The 22,041-nt window shown below is 48.7% G+C and overlaps 1 protein-coding gene across 4 annotated transcripts in view; it reads left to right on the top strand.

Moving 5' to 3' along the window:
- The window catches only part of LOC147446012 (pleckstrin homology (PH) domain-containing protein), a 308,711-nt gene that overhangs the window by 145,969 nt on the left and 140,701 nt on the right, over window positions 1-22,041 (top strand). The gene's annotated exons all lie outside the window — the stretch shown is intronic.

Here is a 22,041-nt window from a genome sequence, read left to right as displayed (position 1 = left end):
AGGGACTAAACTGCTGCCCACGCCAGAGCTGCTGCAAAGTGTGAGCGAGAGCACCTGGAGTTCCACGCGATGAAGGGGCTGAAGCACCTCACGCACACACACACACACACACGGAGAGAGAGAGAGAGAGAGAGAGAGAGAGAGAGAGAGAGAGAGAGAGAGAGAGAGAGAGAGAGAGAGAGAGAGAGAGAGAGAGATGAAATGAAATGTTATATTAACGTCTTCAAAAGACCAAAGTGACCTATGAGACAAGAAAGTTACAAGGTGGTGGATCTGATACAAAGTCAGAGTAACAAAATAACAACAATACAAAACAAAGATATATACTATGGGATCCTAGACTGATCGATGTGAACTAAGCAAAAATGGGCGGCTTGTTGGAATAGCTGAATCACAGGAGATCTAGCATCGGTCGTTGGCGGATCTCATCAATCTTCTCCATGGTTAGTAGTTTGACCAGGCGTCGTGCATGCCTGGCCAGGGTGCTCTGAATCTTTTGACGTAGCCTCCGTCGATGCTGTGTAGTCCTCCGCAGTCCTGGGCGCCTGTATTTCCCCAGTTCAGTCGCTCGGTCGATCAGTGTGCCTCTGGTGTGAGACGAGGGGGAGCTCTACTGTGGGAGTGGCTCTTGTGGGTGTCTCGTGTCTGCTCTGTGATCCGTTGTCACGAGGACGTGGCAGTTATTAACCATGTCACAGAGATGTGGCAACTGCTAACCTTGGTTGTTGGTTTCTTTCCAATGGGGTTTATTTTATTTATTTTGAGACCCTCTTTTTGAAGTAGCAAACGGTCGGACATTGTATGGCCAATGTGAACGGTAGATTCACCCGCAGACGGGAAGGGGTCGGCACTGGAATTCGTATGGTAAGAGGATGTCTAGGCTCAGAGCAAGATCATATAGGTCCCCCCGTCGCACTTAGCAAGTTGGTGGATACTAGGAAGTGAACTCAATTAAGGCGTAAAGTCAAGGTGGGACTACCAACCAAAAGTATCCGACAGTTGGGCCACATTGCATTTTTGGATGCGGTCCCAATGAGGATAGATGGTCAGAAGACCAGTGGGAGCCCAACGGAAGCATCTCCTAAAATTTAGGGAACTGCTATTTTGGGCCACGAAATGTGTTCGCGTCATTACCTTCGGTATGACTAGGGGAACACTTTACAACTCTGCCGCGAAGTCAATTGACGCACCAGTTGAGATATTTTTAGCAGGGAAAGCCCAAACTCGGAAACTGGGCGACGTGTCAGCTTGTGAGCGATTCTGCCACTCCGGGAGGCAAAAACGAGCTACATATCATCAAAGGGGGCGCCATTTTCAGCCACAGGCGGATTGCAACAGGTACAGAAGCTATGGAATGCTTACCTTGCCCTCTATGTACAGTATGGTGACGGGAGTGATGCCCCGCACGCTACATACTGCTCTCTTTCTCCCCTACGTGCAGTTATGTGATGCCCCACAAGAGGGCTACTCATTTGACTGATGTACAGTTGTGTGGGTTCATGCTTTTGTGCTGAGGCAAGAGCCTCCTTGAGCAGGAACAGGGGTAGCTAACTGCTGCTCCAAAGCAGGCACTGGTGAGGGTCATAACCTCACCGTACAGGTGCAAAATCAGCGCTGTGTATGCGCTGTAATTTGACTGTTTTTCAGCCATACGGACGCCAGGATCATTGGGAATCGTGCCCCACTGGCAAAGGACAGTTAGGGGACTGTTTGGGGCTGAAAACAGGGCAAAAACCAGTAAATACAGCGTGCTGAATTTACTGTTTTTGGACAGGAATCAGAGGGTATACGTCAGTGCAAGCGAGTTCCAGCAGGGGAATGGGTTTCGCGCAAGTTTTGGGGTTGTTATGCTGCCGAAATTTGGCCAAATCAAATGGTATCTAGGTGGATACACGTGAAGGATTCCCAGGACCTGACTTTGTAATTTACCCTCCTAAAGAATAAAGAAATACCGAAAGGGGCGCCAATTTTGGGGCCTACAGGTTGTCGGCGTCTGCTCGGAGCATTCTAGCTTCCGAGCCGTGTGTGTATTCAAGTGTTAACTCCCGTCGCAGGTTCTCTTTGCAAAGTGCTCTGTGTGTGTGTTTAAAGTAAAGAATTTCGGGTGAAAGCCAACGCCTACCGCCCTACGGGCCGGTTACATGGTTCCATTGCCGGGATATCAATCACTTTTTCCTCAAAGAGTGAGCCTGGATTGTTCAGGGTAAAGACACACAGTCCAAGAACGCGGGGATTACACTATGGCCGACAAGGGGAAGGGAATTATGGAAGAGGGTTTCTCTCCAAAGGACAGGCAGGAGATTCCTATGGTTTTTGAGAATGGCGAGAGCTCACGGCCACGTCAGTCTGTACCTCCTGTCAACGTCAATGTCCCTCGAGTAGTACAGGGCTTTATGACAGGGCAACTTGAGGATGATGCGTTTAAGACTCAGTTAGTTGCCGCGGTGAATGTCTTTTCGCAGCTGGTGCAGAATCCGAGGTTTATGGAATTCTTGCAAGCGCCACCAGTGCAACAGCAAAATAGGCAACCTACGCCGCGTACGGAGCTTGTTGAAGCTCAAGCCCAGGTACTTCATGAGGCGCAGGAGGAACACTCGCATGTTGCGGAGTCGGGGGCTCCAAAGCAAATTCCTCCCGTGCTTGAACAGGTGGCTAGAACGCCTATTCCACAGGTTATGCCAGTTCAGCCCGCCACCTTTCAGAGCCAGCATGCTGTCTTGAATGGACAGGGAGCTGGATACCAGGCTATGCACTCAGTTTTTCCACCACCCACGGTACATCCTGGGTATTTCGGGGGTGGATCAGTGTTCCATAGTATGGCTGGTTATGCGTCTGGAAGTCAGCCGTACATGCCAGGAACAGTGTTTGGGGGTATGCAAGGCATCATGCCAAACCCCATGTATGGTACTATCGGCATGCAGCAAGGTTTCCACGGCAACCAGGGCCAGTTTGGGGTGCCACACGGTCATTTTGGCATGGCTGGTTTTTCTGGACAGCAGCCAGATATCGCACCTCTGACGCAAAATGTGAATGGCCAACACGTGCCGATCATGCCTAGTACAGTGCCCATGTTGCAGACCATTCCGTATGACAATTTGGGGGCACTAGAGAAGCCGAAGGCTTACAAAGAGGGTGGTGCAGCAGTAAAGTTCAGTACCTTCAGTGGTTTCGAGGACAAGACAAAGGCACTCACTTTCCTCCAGCAGTTTGATACAGCTTATGCGGGAGGGAATTTTACAGAGGCCTCGAAGGTCAGGAAAGCTGCCACTTTCTTAAAGGACAATGCGCTTACCTGGTGGACGACATTGTTAATGCAAGGACAGGCACCCGCCACTTGGGTTTACTGCAAACAAATGTTTGCATCTGCTTGGCTATCAAATGAATTTGAAGCCGATGTCTTGACAGATTGGCACCAGCTTACGGCAGCTTTGTGCAAGAGCTTGCTGGAGTACGATAGGAGGTTTTGTAAAGCATTACTCTCAGTGACCTCCTACAGATTTGTGCCATTGACAGAGCAGATAGAGAAGTATTGTTGTGGGTTGCCTAAAGGGCTTCGCGATTACTGTACAAAGAATAGAGTGGCTACCCTTACTCAGCTTATGGAAGTTGCGAACACTGGTCTTGCCCTGTTGAAAGGAGAAGACAGTGGATTTCCGAGCAGTGACAAAGGAGGGCAGCAAAAGAAAAATTCAGCGAAGAAGCCCTTTGTGAAAACGGCTCCTGATACGTCACAGGCGTCTGAACAGGCCACCAAAGACAAGGATTCAGCTGGGACTTCTGGAGCGCAGGCAAAGAAACAGAAAAGGAAGCCTTTTGTGCGCAAGTCGCAGTTACCTATGAAGCTGGGCATCAGAGCTGAAGAGATGGGATACACAGCAGAGGCAGGGTTGGCATGTCCTGGCCACTCAGAGTGTGTTACTCCCATCATTGGAAAACTGCGTCTGCATATTCAGTCGTATGTGGACACTGAAGAGTTTTACATCATGCCGTTGGAAGGTTGTGACGCCTTGTTGGGGATCCCGTGGATGTTCCGAGTGCATGGAGTCTTGGATGCCTACAACAAAAAGATCACTGTACAGCATAGGGGCAAAACTCACATCTTGGATGTAAAGCTCAAAGGAGAGTCAGTCCCTATTGTATCTGCTTCTGCTATCACTTCTGTAATAAAGAATCATCTTTCTGTGTACTTGATTTTTGCACGTGATGTCTCAGATAGGGATCAGTCAAATTTATCTGTGTTAGATAAAGAAAGGTCAGCATTTTTGCAAAAGTTTAGTGACTGTTTTTCTGATTCATTACCGTCGCAATTACCGCCAGAGAGACCTGAGGACCATCGGATAGATTTGGTGCCAGGGTGTAGCCCACCAAATAGACCTCCCTACAGGGTTAGTGCGGCGCAGCAGAAAGAGATTATGGGCCAGGTTGAGGAGTTATTAGAGAAGGGGCTGATTCAGCCTAGTTCTTCACCCTTTTGCTCCCCAGTGCTCCTAGTGCAGAAGAAGGATGGCTCATGGCGCCTGTGTATTGATTACCGTGCGTTGAATAAGAATACCATCAAGAATAGGTTTCCTATTCCTCGCATTGATGATATTCTCGATCGTTTAGAGGGTGCTGCAATTTTCAGCAGGATAGACCTGAAGAGTGGGTACCATCAGATTCGTATAAGCCCAGAGGATGTGCACAAGACTGCGTTTAGAACAACATTTGGTCTTTATGAGTTTCTAGTGATGCCGTTTGGGCTAACAAATGCTCCTGCCACGTTCAACAGAATGATGGACCGGATTTTCCGCTCGCATCAACAGTTTGTTGGAACATTCTTCGATGACATGATTGTGTATTCGAAGAATGAAGAGGAGCATAGGCGTCACTTGACCATTGTGTTCGAAGAGCTGCGCAGTCACAGGTTACTTGTCAATCCTAAGAAAAGTGAATTCTTCTTGGAAGAGATCCACTTTCTGGGCCACATAGTCTCAAAGGATGGTGTACGAATGGATCCCGCAAAGGTCGAAGCTATCAAGACATGGCCAGACTTGAAGACTGTGCACGATGTCAGAAGCTTCTTGGGATTGTGTTCCTACTATAGAAGGTTTATCAGAAATTTTGCAGAGATAGCATCGCCTCTTCACGCATTGCAAAAGAAAGAGGTCACTTTCAGATGGACTCAAAAAGAGATATCAGCTTTTAGTCTCTTAAAGGAAAAGTTGACTTCAGATCCAGTTATTGTTTTGCCAGATCTCAGGAAGTCATTTGTGGTCCAGTGTGACGCGTGTGGCAGTAGCATCGGAGCAGTGCTAATGCAAGATGGACGGGTAGTAGCCTATGAAAGCCGAATTTTGCAAGGGCCAGAGAGGACTATGCAAGTCTATGAGAAAGAGCTCTTGGCCGTGATTCATGCGCTTTCTAGCTGGAAGCACTACCTCTTAGGTGCTGATTTTGTTGTCCAAACAGATCATCAGACCTTGCGATACTTCTTGACACAGTCAAAGTTATCCGAAAAGCATATGCGATGGGCAAACATTCTTTCCATGTTCCACTTCTAGATTATGCATGTGGAAGGCAAGAAGAATGTTGTGGCTGATGCGTTATCAAGAAAGCCACAAATTTCAGCTGTGTCAATTCCTTATCATCATGAGTTAGATGACGTGAAGGAACAGTATACTGCTGATGAAGATTTTGCAAGGATCTTTGAACAGTTACAAGAGGGGCAACATCACGAGCACTACCTCCTCAGAGACGGTTTTATGATGATGCATGACAGACTTTCTGTCACTAGGCCATTGTGACATAAGGTCATGGAAGAGAGTCATGTCCCACCGTATGCAGGGCATCGTGGCATTGATGCAACAGTTAAAGCGGTAGAGACGTTCTTCTATTGGCCTACCTTGAGGAGAGATGTGGATGCCTTTGTGCGAGCATGCATAGTTTGCCAAAAGGTCAAGTTTGACAGGCAAAAGGCACCAGGGTTGTTACAACCACTGCCGATTCCGGATAAGCCATGGGAAAGCATTGCTATGGACTTTATCTTTGATCTTCCAAGGACGCCAACAGGGAATGATGGTATATGGACCATTATCTGCAGGTTCAGCAAGCAGGCCCATTTTATCCCTGTCAGGAAGAAGATAAAATCTGATCAGATGGCACGCTTGTTCATGTACAATGTGTTTAAGTACCATGGTATGCCACAATCGATTATCAGTGATCGTGATCCTCGCATGACCAGTTTGTTCTGGAGAGGATTGTTTGAGAACATGGGTACTACGCTCAAGTTCTCGTCTTCGTTTCATCCACAAACTGATGGACAGTCAGAAGAGGCCAATTCTACTGTCTTAGATTTGTTGAAATGCTATGTGTCAGATAATAAGGGCAAGTGGGAACAGTATTTGCCTATGCTTGAGTATGCGTACAATAATACGGTGCATTCGTCCACTGGCAAAGCACCTTTTGAAATTGTTGAAGGCGGCAAAAAGGTTCCTCCCATTTTGCACACAAAGGACAAGATCTTTGAGGCAGATCAATATGTTGAGAACATGGATGAGATGTATAAGAAGATTAAAGTTGCCTTGGAGAAGACTCAGGCAAAACAGAAAAAGGCTGCTGGTCGTCACCGTCGTGAATTGCTACTATCACCTGGTGATTGGGTTCTCTTAAGGTTCGAAAAGGCAAGGTTAAAGAAGATGAAGGGCAAGGAACGGCTGTTTCCTAAGCTCAGCATGCGTTACTATGGGCCTTTTCAAGTGCTTGACAAGATCAGCGATGTGGCTTACAGGCTGAAATTGCCTGATGTGTGGAAGATTCATAATGCGTTTCACGTGAGTCTTCTAAGACCCTTCGTGGGTGATGTGCCAGAAGATATGCCAGTTGAGGATCAGCCAGAAGTTGAGGAACTTGATGAGATCCTGGTACCTGAGCAAGTTTTGGCACATAAGGACAGAAAAGTTAAAGGACAAGTTGCAAGACGCTATTTGGTGAAGTTCAAGAACTATCCGCCTATGGATGCAAAGTGGATGGAAGAGCATGAACTGTCAGAGTCACCAAATGTATTGCAGCTTTACCTTGAAGCCTTTGGGTTACAGCCTACTTATGCCCCAACCCAACGTGTGCAAAGGAGGGGTAATGATAGAGCTAGTACATCGAATGTACATATGAATTCAGTGCCATAGATAGAAATGGCAAAAGTATGAAGGCCTCATTAAGTCATTTGTATCTATGTATGTTACGACCTTTCTTGCGGATACATGCGATGATAAAAGAGTGTTGATAGCACAAGATCATCAGTGGCGTGTATTTATGGTATGCAATCGAGGACGTTTGCGATTTCAAGAGGGGGGTATGACACGAGGACGTGGCAGTTATTAACCATGTCACAGAGATGTGGCAACTGCTAACCTTGGTTGTTGGTTTCTTTCCAATGGGGTTTATTTTATTTATTTTGAGACCCTCTTTTTGAAGTAGCAAACGGTCGGACATTGTATGGCCAATGTGAACGGTAGATTCACCCGCAGACGGGAAGGGGTCGGCACTGGAATTCGTATGGTAAGAGGATGTCTAGGCTCAGAGCAAGATCATATAGGTCCCCCCGTCGCACTTAGCAAGTTGGTGGATACTAGGAAGTGAACTCAATTAAGGCGTAAAGTCAAGGTGGGACTACCAACCAAAAGTATCCGACAGTTGGGCCACATTGCATTTTTGGATGCGGTCCCAATGAGGATAGATGGTCAGAAGACCAGTGGGAGCCCAACGGAAGCATCTCCTAAAATTTAGGGAACTGCTATTTTGGGCCACGAAATGTGTTCGCGTCATTACCTTCGGTATGACTAGGGGAACACTTTACAACTCTGCCGCGAAGTCAATTGACGCACCAGTTGAGATATTTTTAGCAGGGAAAGCCCAAACTCGGAAACTGGGCGACGTGTCAGCTTGTGAGCGATTCTGCCACTCCGGGAGGCAAAAACGAGCTGCATATCATCAAAGGGGGCGCCATTTTCAGCCACAGGCGGATTGCAACAGGTACAGAAGCTATGGAATGCTTACCTTGCCCTCTATGTACAGTATGGTGACGGGAGTGATGCCCCGCACGCTACATACTGCTCTCTTTCTCCCCTACGTGCAGTTATGTGATGCCCCACAAGAGGGCTACTCATTTGATTGATGTACAGTTGTGTGGGTTCATGCTTTTGTGCTGAGGCAAGAGCCTCCTTGAGCAGGAACAGGGGTAGCTAACTGCTGCTCCAAAGCAGGCACTGGTGAGGGTCATAACCTCACCGTACAGGTGCAAAATCAGCGCTGTGTATGCGCTGTAATTTGACTGTTTTTCAGCCATACGGACGCCAGGATCATTGGGAATCGTGCCCCACTGGCAAAGGACAGTTAGGGAACTGTTTGGGGCTGAAAACAGGGCAAAAACCAGTAAATACAGCGTGCTGAATTTACTGTTTTTGGACAGGAATCAGAGGGTATACGTCAGTGCAAGCGAGTTCCAGCAGGGGAATGGGTTTCGCGCAAGTTTTGGGGCTGTTATGCTGCCGAAATTTGGCCAAATCAAATGGTATCTAGGTGGATACACGTGAAGGATTCCCAGGACCTGACTTTGTAATTTACCCTCCTAAAGAATAAAGAAATACCGAAAGGGGCGCCAATTTTGGGGCCTACAGGTTGTCGGCGTCTGCTCGGAGCATTCTAGCTTCCGAGCCGTGTGTGTATTCAAGTGTTAACTCCCGTCGCAGGTTCTCTTTGCAAAGTGCTCTGTGTGTGTGTTTAAAGTAAAGAATTTCGGGTGAAAGCCAACGCCTACCGCCCTACGGGCCGGTTACATCCGTCTTTGAGACTGGCTAGCCTCGCCACTCATCAGGCTATCTCTATTTCTGCGCAGCTCGAGCAAGAACAAACCCAGGCATCTGTGATCCTCGTCCCCCAGGACTCTTGACAGTGGTCCAAAACTCTCTCTGAACAAGCAATGGAAGCGGCCTCGTATCTCGTAGTAGACGGGGCAGTGGCATGTGTAGTGCAACTCTGTCTCAGGCTCCATGTCACACAAGGGGCATGTCCTGGCCTCTGCTAGTACTCCGTTGTATCTCCCAGTCTCAATCTGCAGCCGGTGAGAAGATGTGCGTAACTGGCCAATAGCACATCGTATTCCATGAGACAAGTGGGTGTCTATGTATCTGGGTCTCGTGACAAAACCATGCTCCATAAGCTGGAGAAGACGGTCCCTGTAGAAGAGCCATATTCGTGCCCAATTCCTGTGTTGGCGGTATCCATGTCCTCCTGGTGTCTAGCTAGGTCAGGTCTTGGTGGATGAGCTTTGCGATCTCTGACTGTGTAAGAGTGAGAGATGGTGCATCCAATGAGTACTGGAATGGTGGCAGGCTGTCTATGTTGAACCCATGCGCCTGAAACCATGATGCCATCTCCCCTTACCAGCATGTTGTATCTCCTTGCATGGCTAGCTGTCGAGAGGACTCAAGTGCAATGCGAGCATATCTGTCTCTAGGAAGTTCCCATGTGCGGTTTATGAAGGAGACTAATCTGGTGAGCGCCTCAACCACTAGTGGGGGGGCCGCTAGCTCTGCACGGATAATGGCCCGTGGTACTGATGCCTTGGCTCTAATGAGCCGCGAGATCATAGAGACGAGAGGTTTCTCCATGTTCCCCCATCCATCTGTGCGACCCGGCCTCCCGTGGTGATCCAATGAAGGCCCCCATATCTCAGCTCCATAGAGCAATGCTGAAGCCACCAAAGTGTCAAAGAGCCAGAGCTTCGTCCGGGGCTCCTGAAATTGAACGTGCGAACACATCTTCTCCAATCTACCCAATGCTGCATGGGCCCTAGTCAGTCTGGTCTCTGCTGCTTTTCTGAGTGAGAATGCAGGTCCGCTAAAAACCACTCCAAGGTAAGTGTAAGCATCTGTGTACTCAGTCTCCTGGCCGTATGTGAATGTAGGTGCTGACCTCCTGATCCGCTGTGGGGTGGTATTAAACACCATAACCTTGGTTTTACCAAGTTTGACAGACAAACCACTTTCGTGGGCAAACCTATGCAAAGCATCCAATTGACGTTGCAATTCCTCTGGAGATTCGGAGATCAACACAATATCATGAGCATATAACAAAAGTGGAATCCATGTCCCTGCCAACTTATCACCATCGCTCTCAATGTAGTCAGAAACCTCATCCACATACATACCGAAAAGAGTAGGAGAGAGCGGGCAGCCCTGCTTCGCCCCAATAGTGGAGTGAACCGGTGTAGAAAGTCCCTCAGGGGTGAATACATGCCCTACTATTGATCTTTTCAATGCCATGATCCCCCAAATGAGCTCTGTGGGTACTCCAATTTCCTGTAATCTGCGCATCAATCTAGCTCTGGGTACTGTGTCAAAAGCTTTGCAGAATTCCACAAAGCTACAATAGATCCGTCTCCCATGAGATCTGCCCTCCTCGATGATGGCCCTGAGTGTCAAGATATGGTCAAGAGTAGAGAAGCCTCTTCTGAACCCTGCCTGCCCAGCTGCACGCATTCCTTCCCTCTTTGCCCATCTACTTAGCTGTTGCTCAAGAATGGATGCATACAACCGTCCCAGTGTGCGTCCAATCATGACAGTGCGATAATTCCCAGGCTCCATGGGGTCTCCTGACTTGAAGATAGGTACAATCGTAGATAGGCTCCAAGTGTCCGGTAGGGCCCTCACACATGGCACGGTTAAACATAACTGCTAGAAGCTCTGCCAGTAGGTCTTTGGCATGCATGAAATGCTCAACGACTAAGCCATCATGATCATATTCTCTCCCAATCCTCATCCTGTCAATGGCTTTCTTCTCCATCTCAGCGGTGAAAAAAGCACATGTGTGTGGACATGGATCGGGGGTGTTGGGAAGGGCCGGCTGTCCTGGTACTGTGTACAAAGATGATGCGTACTCACCCCAGGTCTCTGTGGAGGTAACAGTAGGGGGGAGGGGGGACTGCTCATGAAAGAGCCGCCATGCCTCACGCGAGTCCTGACTCAAGAATAGCTTGTATAGATCCTGCTCGAGTCGAGCCAAAAAAGCCCTCTTCTTCCGCCGCACCAGGCGACGAAAGTCAATCTGTGACTGTTTGTGAGTGACGTCCCCCAAAAGCACCTCCCTCTGAAGTCTAGCTCTAGTCTGGCGGCACTCCTCATCGTACCAGCTGTTCTGGGGCATGCTCCCTGATCGGCGTCTTTGCTCAGGCTGGGTGTGTGGGTATGCCTCTGCTGCTGCATCATGTAATGTCGTGTCAGTATAGTAGTTAGCTCCTCCAGAGGTCGCCCCGGGTCCTCAGTGCATAGGCGTCTGTAGATCCCGTCTATGTATACAGAATCTGTCTCCCGTGTGAAGGTGTAGCGAGTAAGGGCTGCTACCCGTGGCCTGTGTCCTACACTGAACTGGAAGGAGATGGTCATCGACACGAGCATGATCCACTGCCACCCCGACCGGTCTGGACCATATTGTGAGATTCTGGATACTAGAGATGAGATTCGGCTGTGCCACGACATAGTCCACTGTGCTGGCTCCATGTTTGTGCTGGCAGGGCGGGGCAGGGGGGGGGGGGGGGGGGGGGGGGTTGCAGAGGGCAGCACGGTAGAGTTGGGACATAGAGAGCGCGATAGAGTAGCAAAAAGTTAAAAAGGCTTGCGAAAAATTAAAAAGAGAGATAGCGCGATAGAGTTGCAAAAAATGAAAAAGAGCGAGAGAGAGAGAGAGAGAGAGAGAGAGAGAGAGAGAGAGAGAGAGAGAGAGAGAGAGAGAGAGAGAGAGAGAGAGAGAGAGAGAAGATTTTTAACGTCTATGTCAGGCCGAAATTGGCCTATGAGACAAATCAAATGTACATGGTGTGTATGTCATCCGTCTATCGGAAAGACAAATGAAACAAAAACTGATACAAAACTGAACTGAGTGTAGGTAGTGGGGTATTTGAGGAGGGATGGAGCTCTATCTCTAGGGGTATATGCATGTCTATATGCTCAAGGTAGTACAATCATGAGAATGCATCAAGCTATCTAGCTCCATCCTGTACTAATGGGGGGATGTAAGATGTGGTACATGGGCGGGTCTGGTGCCAAGGCTGCCCGGATGAAAGCTGTCGGGTCGGCCCTCATCCGGGCCACTCGCTCCTCAGTGGCACGGCGCTCCCGGGCTCGGATCTCCTCGATCTGTCGGTGGTGGGAGCTCGCGCCCCTGTAGCTTGTGACTCGTGGTCGTCGTCTAGCTCGGCTCACCTCCGCCTGTGGGAGTGTCACTCCCCTCTGAGTGTTTGGTGGGGGAGGGGCGGTAATCCTCTGAAAGAAGTCTGTGAGCTGCGACTGTCTCCCCTCTGTCTGTGTAGCTGTGTGTGGCTGTAGCAGTGTGTCCCGATGGCTCTGTATCTCTAGTAAGAACCGTCCGAGCTGTCTCTGATCTCGAGAGTCCATGATCTCTCGGAGAGTGGGCTGTCCTCTGAATAGGGCCTCATACCTGCCTCTGATCTCAGTGTATGCTCTGCATCTACATACAAAGTGCTCCTCACTCTCCACCTCCTCTGTGCAGGCTCTGCAGACGCGCTCCTCCCTGGGAACACCAGTATGTCTCCCGATCTCAATCTCTAACCTGTGTGAAGCCACTCTCAGCTGACCAATCGCCACCCGTGAGCTATGTGGCATATATGTGTCCATGTAGCGTGGTCTCTGTATGAACCCCCCGGACAATATGGTGAGAAACTGGTCTCTGTAATCTGACATCCTCGTCCCCAAGCCAGGTGACTCCCAGACTCTCCTAGTGTATAGCGTCTTCAAAAGGCCAGAATGACCTATGAGACCAAACTGATACAAAAGTGGTGAATCTGTTACAATGTCTGGGTACCTTAGTACTAAAGTACTAAGAGAAGCAGCCCTGCGTGAGTCTTCTTCAGCCCTGCGCGATCCCTCCAGAGGACTCTCTGTAGCCCTGCGCGCGTTCTGCAGCGCTGTGCTGCCCTTGTTCTGCTGCGCAACCCCTCTGATCTGCTCTGCGCCTACTGCTGCGAGCACTCCTACTCCTGCGCCAGACAGTCCTTGGGGCCAGCGAGCAGAGCCATCAGCTCAGCAGATAGAGAGAGAGAGAGAGAGAGAGAGAGAGAGAGAGAGAGAGAGAGAGAGAGAGAAATGAAATGAAATGTTATATTAACGTCTTCAAAAGGCCAGAGTGACCTATGAGACCAAACTGATACAAAAGTGGTGAGTGTTACAATGTCTGAAAAGTGTGAAAGTATGAAAATAAATGCGAAAAACTAAATACAAAGTATTAGATAAACTTCTTAGGAGCATTCTGGGTGTCTGACTAGAATGCTTCTAATCCTTTGTTGTAGTCTCCTCCGATGAAGTGTGCTTTTGCATCTCGGTCGTGGTCGTCTCGATTTCCTAAGCTCAATCGCCCTGTCAATGAGGGTGCCTTTGGTATGGATGTGGGTACTCCTTTGTGCTCGCTGCTGGCCTCTTGCTTCTCCTTCCATTCTTGCTTCTCTCGATCCGAAGAAATCTGTGATCTGCCTCTGAGGCTGTAGTGCTCTTTGTCTTCTCATTAGATTATCCCTGTGCCGATGTAGTTCCAGTAGGTACAGGCCTAAGCACCTTTGATCTTGGTATTGCATGACTCTATCTAGAGGTCCAAAGCCTTCTTTAAATAGGCAATGGAAACGCCCACGTATCTCATAGTATACGGTGCAATGGCATATGTAGTGTATTTCTGTCTCTGGCTCCATTCCGCATAACTTGCAAATTGTGCTCTCAGGTGGGATTCCCCTAAATCTGGCAAATTCAATTTCTAGCTGGTGTGAGGATGTACGAATCTGACCAATAGCACATCTCAAACCATGAGACAGGTGGGTATCCATGTAGCTCGGGCGAATCACAAAACCATCTTTAGATAGCTGTAGGAAGTTTTCTTTGTAGTCGGCCATCTTCGTGCCCAATTCTTGTGTAGGGTCTACCCATGTCCTCTTAATGTCCAACTGTATAAGATCCTGGCGGATGATTTTATTAATCTCCGTTCGTGTGATTGCCAGTGATGGAGCCTCAAGAGAGTATTGGAAGGGGGGTAATCTTTCCATACTGAACCCGTGTCTTTGAAACCACGAGGACAATTGCGCATACCAGCATGATATATCTCCTTTCATTGCTAACTGTCGAGAGGATTCGAGGGCCAATCTAGTATATCGGCAATTATTTGTATCCCACAGACCATGTATAAAAGACACTGATCTGGTAAGAGCTTCAATTTCTATCGGAGGGGCAGCTAGTTCCGCTCGGGTAATCGCGTGTGGTACAGAGGACTTGGCTCTAATCATTCGGGAAATCATAGATACCAATGGTCTCTCCATTGACTTGCAATTATCTTGATCCACAGATGGTCCCCAAAAATGGACCCCATAAAGCATAGCCGAAGCCACCACAGTATCAAAGAGCCAAAGTTTTGTTCGTGGTTCCTGAAACTGCACTTGTGAACACATCCTCTCCAACCCTCCCAAGGCCGCAGAGGCTCTGGACAATCTAGCATCTGTTGCTTTCTTAAGAGTAAACTTCGGTCCTGTAAATACCACACCAAGGTATGTGTATGCATCTGTGTACTCTACAGTATCCTGGCCATATGCAAATGTAGGTGCCGATCTCCTAACCCACTGCAGTCTGGTGTTAAACACCATAACTTTGGTTTTACCCAAATTTACCGACAGTCCGTTGTCCTCCGCGAATTTATGTAATGCATCTAACTGCCTCTGCATTCCATCTGGTGATTCTGCTATCAATACATTATCATCTGCATACAACAACAAAGGGATCCATGACCCTGCAAGTTGAGCACCTCTGTCACCCTCTCTATCAATGTAATCTGATACTTCATCTATATACATACCAAATAAAGTAGGGGACATTGGGCATCCGTGCTTTACTCCAAAGGTGGAATGAACAATGTCGGAATCCCCATTTGGAGTACGTACATAACCAGTTACTGACCCGTATAAGGCCATGATCCCCCAGATAATCTCTTTGGGGACCCCTAACTCTTGCATTTTGCGCATCAATCTGGCACTTGGTACTGTATCAAAAGCTTTCCGAAAATCCACAAAGCAACAATACATCCTTCTCCCGCTTGCTCTTCCTTCCTCAATAATGGCTCTAAGCGTAAGAATATGATCTAAAGTGGAATAACCCCTCCTGAATCCAGCTTGTCCTGTTGCCCTTATGCCCTCATTCTCTGTCCATCTACTCAATTTTTGTTCCAGAATGGATGCGTATAGTCCGGTCAATGTGTGACCCACCATAATGGTACGGTAGTTTCCGGGTATCACAGGATCCCCTGACTTGAAAATAGGTACGATAGTACATAATTTCCAAGATTCAGGTAATCCTTCACACATGACCCGATTAAACAGACGAGCAAGGACTTCTGAAAGTACATCCCTGGCATGGATCAGATGTTCTGCTACTAAACCCTCATGATCATATGCTCTTCTTGTCTTCATTTTATCAATGGCTTTTGCCACCATTTCCGTAGTAAAGAAAGTTCTAGCAGCAGGGCATGGCTCTAGCGGATCTGGTAATGGAGGCTGTCCAGATACCATATATAATGATGTTACATATTGACCCCAAATCTCAGGAGAAGTAATTCTCGGAGGCGATGAGTGCTCGTGAAATAAACGCCAGGCCTCATGTGAGTCCTGACTCAAGAAGAGCTGATATAAATCCTTCTCCAGTTTGGCTAAAAATGCCCTTTTCTTGCGACGTACTATACGTCGAAGAGCAATCCGAGACTGCTTAAATGTGATGATCCCAAGTGTAAGCTCTTTCTGGACCTGGGTTCTCGTCTCTCTGCATTCCTCGTATTACCAATTGTTTTGAGGCATGTTCCCAGATCCTCTCTTCTGATCAGGCTGAGTATGTGGGTATGCCTCTTGTGCTGCTCCATGTAGTATCTCTGTTAGCTGAGAAGTAATCTCCTTACAGTATATACTGGCTCGGCTGCCCACATCCTATTATAGATCTGTTCCACATAGACTGAATCAGGCTCTGGCGTGAAAGTATATCTTGTGTGTGTCTTCTTCCTTTGTACTTGAGAGGCATTGTATTGGAAGGAGATTGATAAGGTGAAGAGAGCATGATCCACTGCAATCCCAACCGGTTTGGGTCCCACCTTAAAGTCCTCGATACTAGAAATAAAGCTTGGTGAATTCTCTATACCATTAAGTATGGCCAAACCATGTGTAGTTGCCATCTCCATGAGATGTCTCCCATATTCAGTGTGTTCTTTATCCTATGAGTTTCAAGTAAGCCCCTCCTGTGATAAATCCACTTCTCTGAGCATTTCCTCATAAATATCATAGAATACTGCTTGAGAGTTGGCCGTTCTGGCATTAAAGTCTCCTAAGAGAACGATGTCTCCATCTCTAGAGAATTCCCATATGTCATTATTCAATATGGAGAAAGGGGAGTGTCCTTTAGGTGAGGAGTAGACTGATGTCCTTGGAGGGAAGTAGCATATAGCGATATATAGAAATCTACCTGTCTTGGCTCTCATTCTGACCCACATATACCTTGCTTGTTCATCTTTCCTAATAATCTGTAGTAGTGGTCTCAGCTCCTCTTTAAATAAGACTGCTACTCCTCCTGAACCCCGGCTACCTCGTAGAGATTTCTTGTCTGGTCGACCAGCTGTCTCCCATAAATACCCCTTCACATGTGGCATAAGCTGTCCCGGTATCTGGTGTGTCTCTGAGTAGAAAACTATGTCTCTGTCCCTAAAGCTGTCTTCAACGGCACCTACATGTAGCCTATATGATCCATTACAATTCGACGCTGCTATCCGGAGCGTCGCCCCATAGGTCTCACACCGTCATGATGAGCGCTTTTCCAGAACCACTACTTTCCCTCCTCTATAAAAGGCGATTTTCCCCTTTTCTCTTGCTGCCTTGATCTTTGGCATCAACTCTTGCATGTGTGCCACTTGTGCCAATGTAAGGTCATCTCCGAGGAAAATACCGGTTTTCTTAAGAGTTGGCCTCTTCTTTAGAAATTCTTTTCTTATTTCTATTTTCGGGAAGCGGAGAATAAGTGCGCTATCCTTTACGTTTCCCTTCTCATCGATTCCTTTCTTGCCCACTCACCATGCACTTGTGTGATTAGGCTCTTTGATGCCCATGCGTTGTAGCAGTTCCCTCACTTCTTCATCTACATTCTCTTTGTCTTTGACTCCTGTGACCCGCACATGGAGAGCTCTTCCTCAATGGTTATATTAATAATGGTGGAGGTAGGTGTGGTCTCTGGCATCTGGGCCTTCCCTTTCTTCGCATCCTCAATCCATTTCTTTGCTTCATCAACCTTTTCTTGTGTCTTAACAAGACGTTCCGCCCATGAAGATGCCGTTTTCGATTTCTCTTCATCTCCTTCCTGTAGAGCTTTCATCTGATCCTTCATGTTCTCGAGCTCCTTCAGCACCGAAGATTGGTCGTCCCCCTTCTCCTTAGTTGCAGATTTGCAAGCTGCAAGTTCTCCTTTTAGCTCCTCGATTATTGCATCTTTTTCCCCCATGTGCTTTTCCATATTTGTTTTCCATGCTTCAAAACTTGCTACTGCCTCATCGAGTTTCTTTTGCATAATGCATTCTATTACATTTACTTCGGCCTTGATTAGGTTTCGTAATTCTGTTTTCACGATCTGAATTTCCTCATTCTGTATCCCCTGGATCTCTCTCCTTAGTTCTCTCATCATGTCTCCATACATGGAGTTCCTGTAGCTCTCAGCGTTCGCGTGCTTTTCCTTCCTGATGTCATCCCTCATATAGTTTCGCTCTGATTTGAGCATCACCTGGACCTTCTCCATCAATAGCTCATCATGTATCCTGGAGGTTTTCCCAACGCGTAAGGATCTTGGTGATAGTACAGTATCTCTGTTTCTCCGTTTGAAAGTAGCCGTTGTTTTTTTTGGGGTGGTGTAGCTATCTACACCCGGCCCTTCCCCTTCGATAGGCGGGTCCATCGAACCCGAGCCACAAATGTGGGATAGGGTACTAGGGTGAGGGACTGAGAATATGGCAAACTTAACCAGTTTACTTTAAGGCTTAAAATCTCTTTAAACTTGAACGCAAAGAGAATGGTCTTAAGGCTTAAAATCTCTTTTAACTTAAAATTTCCTTCAGGCTTAAAATGAAATAGCGTAGGAGATATTGACTTCCTACGCGTAGAACAACTGGGGCGTGCGTAGGTCTGCCAGACGTGCTACGCGTAGAACAACGCGGGACTCCCTCGCGTAGGCCTAAGCAGGAGTACGCAGGGCAGTGCGTTCAGGTCTCAGGGTAGCGCTGAGAGAGGCCTTGTCGTGCTCTGCTCTGCAGCCTCCGCCTCGTCGCGAACGCCCTTAGCCCTGCAATCGTTCCTTTGCGCGCTACTGGTTTTCAGTAGTGGCTTGAGCTTATCACAGCAGCTACGGGCATGCCCTGTGGCCCTCGTTACGCGACCATTGGCCTCAATTATGCGTGACTTCTGCAACCATAGCCACTTCCGTTTTGCTGCCCTGCCCCGCTGTCGAGCGCGCGCGCGCGAGAGAGAGAGAGAGAGAGAGAGAGAGAGAGAGAGAGAGAGAGAGAGAGAGAGAGAGAGAGAGAGAGAGAGAGAGAGAGAGAGAGAGAGAAAATGAAATGAAATGTTATATTAACGTCTTTAAAGAGAGAAGATGTTATATTAGAGAGTTCTTTGAAGATGTTATATAAGATGTTGGAGCGGAATGCTCCTAGACATAGTTGAGATGGCCTTGATTGCCACTATGAGTGTCTCCTTTCGGATATTTCTATATCGATTAGATCTCTTCTGATAGAATAAGTTGGAGAGTATGTGCACAAGCTATCATGCGGTCGCAATTTACCAATCCTGTGCGTGAAGTGATGCCCTAGAGGATTATTCTAGGCACAGAGGACTTGCAACAATAGCAGGGGTCTAGGGTTATTTTTAGGCGCAGAGGACTTGCAACAATAGCAAGCCCCCCCCCTCCCCCCCCCCCCCCCCCCCCCCCCCCCAAAAAAAAAAAAAAAAAGAGAAAACAATCGAGGCACTGGCTCCTTTTCCAGAGAGAGATATGAAATGTTGTCTTCAAAAGGCCACAATGACTTGAGACCAAACTGATACAATCTTGGTGGATCTAATACAATGTTTGGGTACCAATGTCCGAGGATGCCCAGCATGGTATCAATATCCGAGAATGGATTGCATGAGTCGCGCTGAAGAGCATCGTCGTTGTCCGCCTCTGTAAATAGCCGTACTGGGCGTCTCCCATGTCATGCTAGAATAGTCTTGATCCTCTGATGGAGCCTCCATTGATGTTGTGGCGCCCCTCGTAGACGCGGACGTCCTGCTCTTCCAATCTCAATGGTTATGTTAGACTTCAGCTAATTGTAGCGCGGATAATGTGTCGTGCTCTCTACAGTGGGTGGTCCTCAGTGCAATGTGCGTGACAATCTCACTCAAACAGACTGAAAAGAAAGGAAACAATAGACATCGACAGAGCTCACAAAGGCACAACAGCAGACTAGAACATATGACTCGACTATCTTGAAGACTGATACAAACTCTGGCTTGGCAGCACACTCAGCTCCAGCCCAAGACTCACAGGTACAATGGGAGTGTCTAGGCTCAGATGTGACGGGATGGTGAAGACGTGCTCTGTGTATAGACTCACTCTAGACGACTACGTCGTTGGACCAGAGGTGAAGAAGATAATCCCGATGACCAACCATTACTACTCATATGTACCACCATAAAGAGCCACCAACGGCTCATAAATGTCATCCATGCGCTGACCTGGCCACGATGTCCACTAGACCACCGTCGGTACCCTGCCACGTGTCACTCCCCAACCCAGAGGGTCCGTCCAGTGTGAACCAGCCTAGACCAACTGTACTAACTGTGTCCTGTGAAAGTGACACTGTAGCCTGCTATACAGGTTGCCCGCCACAAGACCGCTCACCCTCTCGGCGAGAGGGAATACTGAAAAAACTGTGAAAGAAGACCATTAGGTATTGCATCTGTACATCTTTCTTGAAGCAGGGTCTAGGCCCAAAAGTGGAGTTTAAACACATTGCACTGCTTACAAACGTTTAAGCCTTTGGATAGGCGGGACTCAGTATGATTGCATAATCCAAGTATCACAATTGGCAAAACAGAATAAAGCTCCATAGAAAAGAGATACGCTCGGTTTGGATCCAGCGCATCTTTATCCTCCATAACCTTAGTGAGACGAAAATGACCTGGTCCAGCTATGCTACAGAAGCCTACTGAACATCATCATTATAATACAAGTGATGCAAGAGATTTTCGCCATGAAATGCAACAACGAAACAGGTTACCAGGACATGCCTATCAACAAGGTCCATTTGATTCAGCAAACCTTCCGAACAGAAGTAATTCTCGTCAGCAATTTAGGTCGAAATAAATGTCAGCAAAGGAAATTGAAAGTATTGCAAAACTACAGCTTGCGGCAACACACAGTACTGATTTGTACATTGATGATTACTATCATCAAGCTGCTCAAGCCAAGCTTGCAGGTGGACAAAGATGTGACTTTTATTTTGCTCCGTCTCATCTTCGTGACTCACCTTCCCACAGACGTGCCCCAGTGATGCAGCCAACTTTTCTTCCAGTGGATGGACTAGGAAGGGTCCCTTTCTCCTCAATTAGGAGACCTTGACCATTGTTGGAAGTTGAGGACTATTCTGGCCAAGCAGAAGGATGCAGTGAAGCTTTAAGCTTGAAGATGTCAGAGAGGCCTTTAGAACAGGAGCCGATGCTAGCAGCTAGAATTGCCATAGAGGATGGATTATGTCTTCTTCTAGATGTAGATGATATTGACCGATTTTTGTCAGCAAATCAGCTGCCTGATGGTGGAGAGGGGTGCTGGGTAGGGGCGAGGGGAAGGTGAGGGGGTGGGTAGGGGCGAGGGGAAGGTGAGATGGAGGGTACGGGCGAGGGGGAAAGGGTAGGGCGAGGGCTGGTGAGGGGGTGGGTAGGGGCGAGGGGGAGAGAGGGGGGCAAGAGCTGGTGAGAGGGGGCGAGGGGGTGTGAGGGGGAGGGTAGGGACGAGGGAAAGAGTAGGGGCAAGGGCTGGTGAGGGGTGGGTAGGGGCGAGGGAGAGAGAGGAGGGGGCGAGAGCTGGTGAAAGAGTATGGGCGAGGGCTGGTGAGGGGTGAGTAGGGGCGAGGGAGAGGGGGGGGGGGAGCGAGAGCTGATGAGGGTGAGGTTAGGGGCGAGGGCTGGTGAGGGGGTGGGTAAGGGGCGAAGGGAGGGAAAATTTGGGTAGGGGTGAGGGAGGGCGAGGGCAAGGGCAAGGGGAGGGACTAGGGGCGAGGGGTGGTGAGGGGGACTAGGGCGAGGGTTGGTGAGGACGAGGGGCGAGGGGTGGTGAGGGGGACTAGGGCGAGGGTTGGTGAGGACGAGGGGCGAGGGAATAGGGAAGCGCGAGGGGATAGGGAAGGGGGAGGGGGAGGGCGAGGGGCGAGGGAAGGGCAAGGGCGAGGGCAAGTGAGGGGAGGGACTAGGGGCAAGGTTTGGTGAGGACGAGGGGGGAGGGCGAGGGGATAGGGGAGGGGGAGGGCGAGGGAAGGGCAAGGGCGAGGGCAAGTGAGGGGGGGGACGAGGGACGAGGGGTGGTGAGGGGGACTAGGCGAGGGTTGGTGAGGGGAAGGGACTAGGGAGAGTGGTGGGTAGGGGGCGAGGGGGTGTGAAGGGAGGGTAGGGTCGAGGAGGGGTAATTGGATAGTGGCGAGGGCAAGGGAGGGGGTGGGTAGGGGCGAGGGTAAATTGGGTAAGGGTGAGGGCAAGGGAGGGGACGAGGAGTGGTGGGGATGATGGAGCTCATCTGCAGCTGCTCTTGGCCCAGCTCCACCTCCATCGGCCGCTGAACAATTGAATGTAGGAGCCAGCACCAATGGAGGAGGGCCTGCTGCCAAGAGCCTACAGCAACAGGGGATAGCGTTAGTGCCTGCTTTCTTTTGTTTTGGTGACTCTTGTAGATGATGGGAATAACACTGTTCGGC

Source organism: Adiantum capillus-veneris, chromosome 12 (assembly GCF_014529385.1).
Source record: "Adiantum capillus-veneris isolate H3 chromosome 12, ASM1452938v2, whole genome shotgun sequence".
NCBI classification, from domain to species: domain Eukaryota; kingdom Viridiplantae; phylum Streptophyta; class Polypodiopsida; order Polypodiales; family Pteridaceae; genus Adiantum; species Adiantum capillus-veneris.
Note: the sequence above shows the minus strand (reverse complement) of the source record. Positions and strands in the feature narration are given on the sequence as shown.